Source organism: Ochotona curzoniae, unplaced genomic scaffold (genome assembly GCF_017591425.1).
Source record: "Ochotona curzoniae isolate NIBS_2020 unplaced genomic scaffold, NIBS_Ocur_1.0 contig_3819, whole genome shotgun sequence".
Taxonomy (NCBI): Eukaryota; Metazoa; Chordata; class Mammalia; order Lagomorpha; family Ochotonidae; genus Ochotona; species Ochotona curzoniae.
This window is the reverse complement of record NW_024466004.1, coordinates 51775930-51789688: the sequence shown is the minus strand read 5'-3', so window position 1 is coordinate 51789688 and position 13759 is coordinate 51775930.

Here is a 13759-nt window from a genome sequence, read left to right as displayed (position 1 = left end):
AATGGGAAGCAAGGATTTCATAGCTGTCAATAAAGTTTAACCCTACAAGCAAACTTTTTTTTTCTATTATTTTTTCTATGAGAGAAAACCACTAGAATATGGATCTCATCAAACAAAACTGGAAGAGTTGTTTGAAAGTTTTACTGGGAGTTATATCCATATTATTTTTAAATATTTAATTTGACTCAATTTAATAAAAAAATTATTTTAATCATCAAATAAACTGAACTGATTGATTTTACCATGTTATTTTCATTGACTCAGACAGTATTGTCTTTTACTAATTTTTAAAGGACAATGGGAATTATAAATTATGTACTGCTTCTAACCATGGGAAGGTATAATAAAATTATGATTATTGAAAATATTATGAGTGTCTATTAAATATATAATGGAACTAGCAAATATTTTAAAATTGCATGTAAATATAGAATTTTAAAAATTGCAACATTTATCCTATCACTTCAAAAATTAGGCAAAAGCTTTTTCACAAATGAAAGTGAACATTTGTTTCAGTCGATATCCCATAAGAGATACAAAGGATTTTGTCAAAGTAATATTTAAAAAAAAATCAAAATGAAGCACGTATTATAAAAAAGGAATGAAGCTATATGAAAGGATTAAGGCATGAGTAAGTCTGAATGTTTTTCTCAAGAAATGTCATAGTGGGTAATGGTGTTTAAATTTTACAAATCTTAACTAATACGCTTGCTTTCCCCTGAAGCGATAATGCAAGCAGACAAAATAAACTCAATAAAAATTCTGAAACATTTAATAACACAGTTAATTTTCCTTACACTCTGCTAGAAAACTATGGAGTGACATAATCCTCTTGTAAACAAGGAATGCCCAGCAGGATAGTTAATAACGACTCAAGCACACGGAATCCTGATACCCATGTGAGAAACCAAGTTAGGGCTCCTGGCCCCATACTTTTTGGTTTGAGACAGATCTGACAGTCGTGGATATTTTTGGAGTAAATCAATAAGTGGAAAATCGCTCTCTCCTCTGTTTCTTTTTAAGATTAACTTCAGAGGTAGAGAGAGAGAGAAAGAGAGAGAGAGTGATAGAGATCTTTCATCCACTACTTCACTCCCCAATATGAGTAATGGCCAGAACTGGTCCTGTTCAAAGCCGGGAACCAGGAGCTCCTTCTGAGTCTCCCAAACAGATGTGGAGGTCCTTCCCTGCTTTCCCAGGCCATCACTGGGGAGTTGAATCACAAGTAGGAGAGCCTGAAATAAAAGCAGTGCCATATGGCAGTCTGGCACTGCAAGAAGAGGATTACCCTAATATGCCACCTTTATGGCCCTGCTCTTTTCTTTCCAGAATAAATAAATGTCTTTAAAAACACAAGATAATAAAAAAGTAGTATAGACATAAAGAAACAATGCCCTTTACAAATCCTTTAAAATTCATAAAAGTGAGCAATGTTACACAGATTCTTACAAATATGCTTCAGAACACTACATAAAAAGAGAAAGAATATTTCACAAATACCCAGAGTTGTTATCAAAGGAATTGTTATCAAAGTATGACTAGATTTCTGCGGAGTCCCTAGTGTTTTGGTAATAATGATAATGTGCTTTCAGTTAGAGAAGTGAATACAAAGTTAGGCTTATTTTCACTGAACTTAATCCTATGTCGCATTTAGATTTTCGATAAGCTTGTCAATGATTTTTAATAACAGTTGTTACAATTGATTCAGCTCTTTGGAGATGCCAGTATACCATATGAGAATTCTGGTTTGAGATGGCCTCCACTGAAATCCATTGTCTCAGTAATATTTTCTTGGGGTTACATAGATAACAGCTCAAATTCTTAGTTTCTTGAAACTCAGGTAAGGCGTTCTAGATTAATATCCAGGATGCGTGTTTTTGCTGTGTCCCAGACCCAACAGTGTAAGCCTAGGAGGAATGAGTCAGCATAGAGATGTCTTACTCTCTTGATGTCACTTTCAGCCCTACATACACATGACAGAGTAAGAACTAAGACAGCCTGCAATTTTCAGAACAAATAGAAACAAGATTAGACAAGAAATACATTCTTTAATCATTAAATATGTATTTGATTTCTTTATTCTTTTGAAAAATGAGCATTTATATATATTTCCTTTATATGTATTTACATCTATATGTTTACATTTCCTTTATACATATTTACATATACACATGCACACATGTGCATTATTTTATTTGTTAATTTCCTTGCTTATTTCTTCACAGGGTTATTTTGCTGTTGTTGAGTTTCTGAAACTCTTTGGAAATACTGGATATCAGTCCCCTATTCAAAGATTGTCTTCGATTATGTTGGTCGCTTCTTCATTGTGTTGATGGAAGCTTTTTAGTGTGACGGAGTCCTTTTTGGTCCCTTTTGGCTCTGACTGCCTATGCTCTGGGTGACTTTGGTGAGAAGTCTTTCTCAACTCCCATATTTTGCATAGTGCTTCCTATATTTTCCTCTTACGGATTGACGGTTCGGGGTGCAGACGCATGTCCTTTAACCATTTAATGCTGATTTTGTGTAAGGTGACAGGTGGGTCTTTGCTTTTTACCTCTGTTATCCAAATGTTCCAACAGCATTTGTTTAAGAGACAAGACATTTCCCCCACAATTATTTTAAATTGTCTTATTGAAGATTAGTTGGCTGTACATGTGAGGGCTCCCTTCCGAGGTTGCTATTCAGATCCATTGATGATCTTCTCTGTTTCTCTATCAGTACAAGTCTGTTTTGATCACCTCTGTCCTATACTAGGTCTTGAGGTCTGGAATTGTAATTCCTCCTGCTTCAATTTTATTCTTCAGGATAGCTTTAGCTATCGGTGGTCTCTTGTATTTTCAGATTTAGCTTTAAATTATCTTTTCTCTTTCTGAGAAGATATTGCGTATATGAAAAAAAATGGTCAGCCCCCTCCCCCAAATATCAGGGTGATACAGACAAAAACTAAATTGAAGTTCTACCTAATTCCTGCAAATTTAACCTACATTCAGAACTCTAGTAATAATAACTGCTGCCTAGATGTGGGAAGAAGGCACTCTATTTCACTGTTGTCAGGTGTGCAGGCTAGTATAGTCACTGTGGTAGTCAGCATGGAGAGTACTAACAAAACTTCAAATGGATCTATCTACCTTATAACCCAGCTATCCCAGTCCTTAGAATATATGTGAAGGAAGTGAAATCTGCATAGGGGAAAGTGACCTGTACTCTTATATTTAGAGCATGAAAATCTACAGTAGTGAAGACATAGGAACCACCCAAATGCCAATTAAGAGAGGGGTGATTAAAAAAATGGTGGTACATCTACTATGTGGAATTCTATTTATCCATTAAAATGAATAAAATTCTTCCATTTCCAACAAAATTGTCCCAACTCGAGTCCATTATGTTCAGTGAAATATGTGAAAACTGAAAAGACAAATATATGTTCTTTCTGATATAAGGCAACTTTCATGCAAAGTACAAATTAAATATATACATATATTCATATGTATTCATACATCCATATATAATACATTCATATATTATATATTCATATATACCACATATTCATATATTATATATGAATATATAATATATATTCATATATATGATAGTTGTATCATAACTATCATGCAACCTTCATGCAAAGTACAAGTTAAATATATATATATATATATATATATATATATATAGTCATCTAGAGGAACTGTATGATAGAGTCTATCTTATTGAAACGTGAACATATATTGCAGTATGCATCTCTACTTCCAAATCAAAGATGAACTCCCAATGAAACTGCTAAATAAATCTTGACAACATGATGTCGGACTTTCTGCTATTGTCCATGCCTACAATGTCAGCACACACTTAAATAACAGAGCGATAGACTTATCACTTGTTTTGGAAGGACTATAGTACTGTAATAATACAGGAAAAATCAGTGGAGAAATGGGAGAGGAGTTGGGAAGGAGAAATCTCAGAGCCTATGGAACTAGATCAGAAAACAAATTAATTTTAAGAAGTTTTATTTATTATTATTAGCAAAAGCACAAATTAGATTTATGGATTAAAACAGAGATAGACATAAATATTTTCTGTTCATTGGTTCACTCCCCAAGTGGCTGGAGCTGAACTGATTGAAAGCCAGGGACCAGGAGCTTTTTCCTGCTCTTACACATTGATTCAGGTCCCCAAGCCTTTATGCCATGGATAGTACCTTGCCAGGCCAGAAGCAGGAGCTAGAAGGGCAGTGAAGAATCTGGGACACATATGGCATGCTGGCACTTGCATGTTGAGTGTTTAGCCACTGAGTCATTATGCTGGGCCCAGAACTACACATATATTAAGGATTGTAAATAGTATCATCAAAATACTTTTTTGCCTTTTTAATATAATTAAACTCTATAATCCATTTGAGTGGGAGACAAAAATGCTAAATGGACAAATTAGAATTTATTACATTGAGCTCAATTCCCTTCAGTATTTATGTAATTAATGCATTCCCTATAATTTTATAAATTTCCAAAGAACATAGCAGAGATCAACTCATGTCAGAGTTGTGAAATAATTACAACTACTATGATTTAATATGTTCTTTAATAATTCTCTTCAAAGTTTCATCCATTTAAACTTTCAGCTGATAATAATCACATAATTATTATAAAGATTAGAATTAATTAGGATTACTATATAAAAGGTCATTGGGTTTTGATAAATATTGTAAAGCTCAATAATTTTATAATACTCATTTTTGTGTATGTGAGAAAAACCACTCAACGTGCTGTGTGAATCATACTGAAAATATTTTTTTCTATCCCTAAATGAGTGTATGTCAAGTAAATTAATGGAACACGAAAATGAATGACAAGTTTATGTTGGTGAAAAATATTTTAAGAATTCATACAAGGTTGTCTCATAATATACATTTCCATGACTTTCATAATGCATCTTCCTGTGTACAACATCTTGTACTTTTTCACACATAAATCAGAAAAAGATCATAAAATCTCTATAAAACATTTACAGAAATTCTCTTGTCTATAAACATTTTCTGTGAAGTGTATATATAAGCAATATATTTTCTGTTACATGCTCTCTGCCCCAATACTTCTACTTTGGCTTTGTAACTCAAAAAAACACCACAAGCCATCTATGAACTGAGGGGTGTGACCATTAACATTCCATTAAAATTTCACCATAACAAAACCAATAACATTCAGTCATTCAGAAAAGCAAATTTTTTTGTCTCGAAAATATTTTCTCCTTCATTTTCTGTTTCAGTTATGTTAGTTCTCAATTTAATTACAAACCTTTAAAGCCTCTTGGCCACTGATCCTGGCTCCTAATCTACTTTTATCTGACCATTCTCTTTATTTCACTCAGAGAAATATATTCACAACATAATTTCTTATTAAAATAAGACTTACTGTTTACAGTCAAAGTTTAAAGATTTAAACCAAGCGCCTGACACAGTAGCCTACTGTCTAAAGTACACACCTTGCACTACAGGGATCCCATATGGGTTCTATCTTCAACTCCTGGCTGCTCAACTTTCCATCACAATTCATGAATATTTGGATTTGACCTGTAATAAAATGCTTATTTCATAAAAGGTAATTTTGAAATTTATAAAGAAGCACTCTGTGATAATATAAAAACCATATCTTTTAGACAGATGGAAATAATTCCTAAAAAGGTAATGTGATTTTTTTTAGAATTTTTATATCTAGAAAAAGCATTTTAGTTCAAATGTATAACAAAATATTTGTTTATAGTTATGTCAATTTTATCTCAGATAAATGAATAATATAAAATATGTGTTCTTATGTGAACAATTATTCTTCCCAATACATCCAACACCGGTATTCCTATGGGAAAAACTCTTTGTACACTGATTATGACATAAGCTGCCTAATTTTAAAATACACCGAATTAAAAAAAAACAAAATTATTTCATTTGACAAACTGCAATTTAACTGATGATTCTCAAGTCATCTGGTAACAATAACTCCATATTTTGAAGAGTAATGTACTTTGGATGGTAAGTACTGCCTAAAAAACAGAGCAATGTTTTCCTTGGTAAGATACGAATTCCAGTTTTAGTCAAGATGAGTTGAACACAATCCCATCATTAAGATTTCTAACAAGAAACAGTAAAATCATATGGCAAGCCATTAAATTTATAATATATTGTACTATTCATGTTTTTCTAAAATAATGTATGAATGTCTCAAGTTGGGATAAATATTTTAGAGACAAATTTAATGATGTAAAATAAAGGGAAACAATGTGTGACATTCTGATGACGCTGCTGATAAGTTTCCTTGATCTTTCTAAAAAAAATTTAACTTTAATTTTCAGTTCCATATTGCACTAAATTAGGAAAGTTATTTAATGTTTCTAATATCAAATATTATGTTTTATCATATTGTAAAGTCTTATCCATCAAAATCCCCAAAATGTAAAATCAATTTGAATCATGTCACATTGTGTTAATGTTGTTAATAATGATTTTTAATATCTGTGTGTACAATGTGTAGATTATCAATTGAATGATCTAAGGCTTAAGAAATTATTGTACATACTTTGCCAGTAATGCAGGTAACGCATTTCAAACAGTTTTGATGTTATGTATCCTTCCAATTATTCCAGGTTATCTTTCTTGGAGCTGTTACTTTTTTCTACTGGTTTTAGTATGCAGTTTGTTTCATCATTTTAAATTAGTAGTAATATCTTTTTAAAGTAAATTTTTAGTTTGCACATACCTGCATTTGTTAACAACAGTATTTTTATTACTTAAGGTTATATTAGAAAATTTAATTTTTATGAAGAAAGTAAAGAAACATTAATTTCTTCCACTGGAAGTATTACTTGGGTGCCTTTTTTAGAACACAAAATACTTATTTCTTCATTTGTTTTTAATATATTTATGAAAAAATGTATATAAAGTATTTGATTTTAAGCTTTATGAATTAAATTCTTCACTGTCAAATTTAAAATGTGATGTTTTGTTTCTAATTTAGTGTAAATGTTTATACTTTATTACAAAAATTCTTTGTTTCCTCAAAAAGCTATATAATGTGCATTAGTTATATTAGTTATTAGATAGATATGCTTCTGTATCAAAATTTAGGAAGAAATTAAAATAGTTTTGAAGAATTAAGGTTAACCACACCCTTAAACTTCATTGAAGCATCACAGAAACTCTTTTTTCAGATTTATTTGTTTTTATTGGAAAGGCGTATTTACAGAGAGGAGTAAAGGTAAAGATCTTGTATCTTCTGGTTCACTCCCAAAGAGGCTGCAGCCATTGCAACTGAGCTAAAAGGCAGGAGCTTCCTCTGGGTCTCTCATGCAGATGCAGAGTCCCAAGGCTTTGTACTCTGCATCACGCATTTCCTGACCACAAGCAGGGAGCTGGTTTGCAAGTAGATCAGAAGGGTCATGAATCAGTGCCCATATGAAATATGCCATTTTTAAGTGGGAAAGATTTGCCAGCTGACGCATCAAGCCAGGGATATTTTTCCACAAATCTTTAAGAAAGCTTGTGTAATAGTAACCAATATTAAGACATTTAAACTTAGAAGAAATATGTAACAATCATACTATGTAAAATAATTGGGCAAATAAACATCTTTTAGACAATAGGATGGGTTCTCTCCTTTCATTTTTGTGAATGTCATAACACAACTTTGCTCATCACATTTATTGGTTTAAGTTGATCAACTATATTTGAAAACAAATCTCGTTTGTTTATTTTCAGCTACTTTCAGGCAGCTTTAATTTCCTTGATGATATGACATTTGAAGTTCTATTCATTTCTATTCCACTTTTGTGTATTGGGGTTTTGTTTGTACTTGCAAAGAGGGAAGCACATCTATTCTGGAAAATAAATTGTTTCTTTAATATCGAAAGTATTGCAAAGATTTGAGTTGACTCCCTAAAGAATATCATAGTGCATTCTTTTTCCTCAAAGAGTTATACTAATGATTGAAATAGTAATCACATACTGAACTTCTGTGAAATAAAATATATCTAAGCCCTTTGATTCAGGTGACTAAATATTATATTCTAAAATTGTGAAGGATATTAAAGCATGAAATCCTCCAGAGAAATGGATTCTGTTCTTATTCAGAAAAGAAAAAAGAAAATTCCAATGTGTAGTCATGTTCAGAAAATAAATTAGTTCAGTTGCATAATGCTTGCCATATAAAAATGAAAACATAATTTTGTCTCACCCAGTGGAAAATCATTTTATTAATTTGACATTAAAGATTCAAATTACAGAAAAGATTATTGCACCTAATTAGACATTTATTGGATGTTTCTTCTGTGCTAAAATGTATACATTATAAAAATTAGAAACTAGAAAAAGATATTTTTCTTACTATTAAATACACATAACATTTATAAATGCATAGATATATAATATCTATGAATAGGCCAGTCTGAGCCTGAGCACACGAAAATTCTTAAAAAGTTACTTCGAAAGTAAATAGAGCTGGTTATCAAACATTCCATAAACTTATTTCAAGATAGAAAATTTTCTCTGTTGGCTTTTGGTTATTTACTTAGTGAGAGGCAGCAAGACAAACACATAACAGAAATATTGTGAGCCCTCCTCTTTGACTAACTTCTGAAATTCCTGCAGCAGCCTGCCTTTGACCTAGCCAAAAGCTCAACCCAAATCTCGCTCAGACGTTATGGGAACTTGTATATACATAAGTCATAAACACTAGCTCTTACTTCTGCCTTACCAGAAAAACTCGGGTCAGGGGCAAGAACTGGAAACAAAAGCTAGACCATTCAGTTTGCTACATGGGCATTTAATCGCTATTTTGAGTAGACACCCCAGTTTCCAGTTCTGATAGGGAGTAGACTGAGAGAAAAGGTTTACCCTGCTCTACTACAACACTGCCTCCTAAATACATTTTTGACCCATTTTTGGAAGACACCAATCCTATTGCAGTGCTCAGCAGATTTTTGTAAGAACTTGCCACATTTTTACTTGTTCAGTGGGAGGCTCTGATTTCCTTTGAATGCTGTTAGTTGTAAGGCTTCATTAGCAACAGTTAATTTAGTATTAGAGTGACTTTTAATATTGCCTCAGGGAAAAATAAAATGGTTTCTACATAGTCTGATTTGATTAGCTGTTCTGATCCCACTGTTTATTCTCTGATCATCTGAATTGGGATTTACCATAAAGGTGTTTGTTGTTTACAATAGTTCAGACTAATGCTCATTCAAGGGTCAGAAGCAAGCCAGAGTACACTCAACACAGACGCATACACATGGACTCACAAATATGATCTTTATCAATACAATATTACATTTCTATTAGATACCCATTAGAAGCTGCAGGAGAGGTAAAAAATAGAGTTTGAAATACAATCAAGTAATAATTATTGATCTGTAAATCCCTGATGCTGAGATTTCAGAAAGGTAATGCTTGTCTTAAAATCAATTTATAACCTCACCACCTCCTGGGACCAAATACTGAAACAGTGTTGCTTTTGTGAGGTCTGATTGTGTAGTCTGCATTCTGCCCAAATCGTTGAGATTTCTGATTTCCTTGCATCTAGACCTTTGTTATCTATTCCATTACTAGGACAATCCTGAATAAATCCGTATTTTCCTGTAATGATTGAATCAGAAAGTTGTCATGGTTCTTTCCATTTCCAATGGGAGGTGGGTTATGAACAGCAACGGCCTTAATATTGTAAGAAAAGCCAGACACAGGACGAGAGCATGGCACTTCTTTCTCTTGTCAGAATATTGCGGTCACAGGGCAACTGACAGGCTAAGAAGCCAATGAGAAACAGCCATGTACAAGGAATGACTAGACATAAGATAAAGATTTATTGGGAAAAGTAATGAAAAAACAAACAAACAAAAAAGATCCCCTACCAAACCAGAAAACCTCTCCACAAAAGTAAGAGAAAGAAAGCAAAATTTCCTCTCAATAAGCTTGAAACCAAAATTTGAATATAACACAGGATATCTGCCTAGAGTACAAAGACAGAAATATATTTCAATCTTACGTAAAATCAAACCTTTGCCTCCGTGTTGTTCTTATGATAAAAAATAAATAAATAAACAATCCCCCCCCCAAAAAAAAAACAGTTTCTAAGTGAGTCCGCAGAGCAGCACTTGGTATCCAGGGTATGTTGAATTCATTAGATAGCTTTGCTAACGATCTGTGTTAGCTAAGTCTATTAACCAAAAAAAAAAAAAAAAAACACAAAAAACAAAAACATGAGAAGATGTAGTTTTACAACTTGACAGAAATCACCGGACGTTAGAGTCCCACCCTCCCAGGAGGAGTACAAGATGGCGGCTCTCCATGTAACGATTCTATTGCTTAGAAATTGTTCTCACACCATGACAGAGACATTGCTGCTTATCAAAGCCGTCAGCAGATTTCATTGTTTCAAAAGATATGTACTTATTTAAAAGACACAGATTTAACTGAAAATTATTTTTTTTTTTCAAGCAAAGACTCAAAGGAAATCCTCATGGAGGATTGAGGCTATCATTGAACTATATTTGCTATTATGCTTTCTTGACAAAAACAGATACAGAATAGCTATTAGAATAGAGAGAATAGTAGCTAATTTGATAGATACTATGTGTGCACTACCAAGAAATAGCACAACCTCTGGGATTCTAAAATACAGAAACTTCTGCTCCCCACTTTAAAATTTACTTTCCTGGACCCCATCTACCACCCACAAAAAACATGAGTTCAGATAGCCTTCCAAAAGAAAGAGGGAGGAAGCAAAACAGGTTGAGGGGCAGCGTAGAAAACACTTCTACAGTCCCCAATTCTTACTCTGTGAAGGAGATTGCAGGAAAATCTCTGACCTTAATGCAGTTTAAGATTTGATGAAATAAGCTCCAGCCATTGTGCAAAATTTTAATTTTACATTTCTTCACATGAGTTCAGAGTGTCCAATAATATGCTAAAAAATAGCTTTGAATGATGTGACAGCGAATAATTTAGATAGCATTACAACAGCCCATATACATATGTTGCAGATTCAAAAAATTCATGAATAGCAATGCAAGATTTCAAAATAAAGGTGAATTTAATTACTTTTGCTACATTTTTTTTTTGAGGACCTGTGCATAGAAGATCAGGAAAGAAAGTAAGGAAACTGTATCAAGGGGCAGTGCTGAACTCAGTTTAGGTTTTCTGTCAGAAGATTTTTAGATACATATTTCTCTGTACTACTCAACAAAATGAATAGGAACAGATTTTGTCTTTAAAAAGTCTAAAATTTTAATTTTTAAAAAATAAGGCTTAAAATAAAAACTCTGGCACTCTCTATACCATACTGTATCATGCAGTGTCACCATTGACTGCAACTATAGCACAATCGATACATGCCAAGTATGCACAGAATGTTTTTTTTTCATCATTGTGTTTCATTTTGACTTATATCCATGGACTGAGCCTGATTCTTGACAGAATCAATGCATTGATGTTTGGAGCAATTTATTTTTGCACTTTTAATATTAGGAACAGATTTTAGGCATCCTTTATTTGAGCAAAATGCATTTGCATAATTCCTGGTATTTTAGTATGTAACAAAATATCCAAATAATTATCTGTGGGTTTGTGTAGACCATGAAATGTGTCTCCTCCTAAGAATGTGGCTATTACAGTGAAGGTCTTGAAGCATATTTCATCACAAGAATGAACACAGAGAACTTTATGGAGCATAATATATTTAATATGGTAGAACTGTTTGAGGAGATCTTTATACATGTTAACACCTGATAATAGCAGACAATCTCTTTAATATTCATTAGGTAATCCAGACAGAAATTCATTTTCTTTAGCTTCTTACCCATTCATCTTTATGTGCTGCAAAATGAGGTCCTGTGTGATTTGGAACATTTTCATAAAGGCGAAACAATACCATTTTTGTTTTAATTGTATTTTAAAATTTGGGATCAAATTCAATCACAGATAATTTTGTACACAATTGAAATCTTGCAAATATTCAAATTCTGACATTCACTGCACATACATCTTTTTTTCCCTCACTGCTCATACATCTTAAAAACTCTAATTGAAGTTATTTATATTTAAAGAACCATGAAAATGATTTTAAGTATAAGCAGTAATGTTAATAATAGCAATATGAAAAATATATATTGCTTTTCAAAAGTCAATGTCTCTTATGGAGAAAAATGAAAAATAACTATGACATGTTAACTTTAATCCTTAGTTATCTACTTGCTCTTAATAGAAAAATAAAATTGTAAATATGTAATAAAATATTATGCTATTTGAAAATATGCATTCCTTGTAAAATGGTTAAATACAGCTCACATATATGTTGCTTCACCAGCTTTGCTACTCTCTCAGGCATTTACAACAGTGAAAATGCACTATTACTAATTAGAGTTAACATGTAAAATTAATCTCGAGCTAATTGCTCCTAGTATTTTTTAAAGTATTTATTCATTCATTATTAATTTATAAAAGCCCAAGAAACAGAGAGATAGATAATATACACTCCTTGGTCCACACTTCCGATCCCAGTAAGAACCAAGTTTAGGCTAGGTCAGTCAGAAAGCCATTCTCTAGTCTGGATCTTTTTGGTAAGTGAAGGTAATCCAAGTTCTTGAGTCATCATCTGTGTTTTTTGGGTTACTGAATTGGAATTTGGATTATAAGCATAGCAGGGACTAGAACTCAAGGACCAAGAATCAGGTTTAAAGAAACCCAAGAAAGTCTCCATCATTATATCAAGCACCTACTCCCCTATTAAGGTTTTTTTTTTTTTTTTTTTTTAGTATTTCTTATTGAATGTCATATAGCTGTTTAGAATAGATTTATATTATTTAAATATTTTAGTGATTAATTTATAACAACATATAAACAGAGCTTCCTGTTTTAGATATCGTGCTTTTTTTTTTTTAATTTAGAGTTACAGATATAGAAAAACCGACTTTCCATTTGCTACTGGCTCACTCCTTAAGTGGCTGTACATCCATGTCTAAGACCGACTGAAGTTTCTTCTGGGTCTCCCAAAAGGATGGCGGGGCACAAGCACGCAGGGCAGTTTTGGGTGCTTTTCTGAGGCTGTTAGCCCAGATCTGGGTGGAAAGTGGAACAATCAAAATGGGAAACACGCGCCCCTAAGACACATATACAGTTAATGGATTAGTTTATCGTGTGTGAGACAAAGCCATCCCCTTTCCTTTCCATCCCATGCTGAATCCAAGACTAGTTGTGTGCAGGCCTGACAATTTAAAGGGCCTGCATAGCAACTGTCTGAACAAGGCGCTACTGTCTGTTGTTGGGAGATGAGGGGAGAGGGACACAAATACACACATGGCTTTTGGTGTCAACAAGCAATGCATGATCTTATACTTGTTGATCTCAGATACATCATGATCTCTGGTCTCAGGGATTAGAACCTGTGGATGTGCCATCTGGTTCCAGCACGCATGTTGCATGGCTATGCCACCTATACTGCCGACCTTTTTACAATGAAGCTAGCAGCTTCTCAGAGTTAAGATGAAGGTGAGGAAGCTATAGCCATTGGCACTGAATGGAAATTCGCCAGCTCATGACATTGGATGAGACACAACGTCCTGCCATATCTTCAGCTGCTAACTCAAAAATAGGAGCCTGCTCTCTGATAGCCAGTGCTGAAAAATCGCAAGACACTGACATTAAGTATTCTCTAGTGTCAAGATTCAAACTCTTAGGCTTCAACTGGCAGTCAAGATGGAGGTGCGGCTAAGAAAAACCTCCAACAAA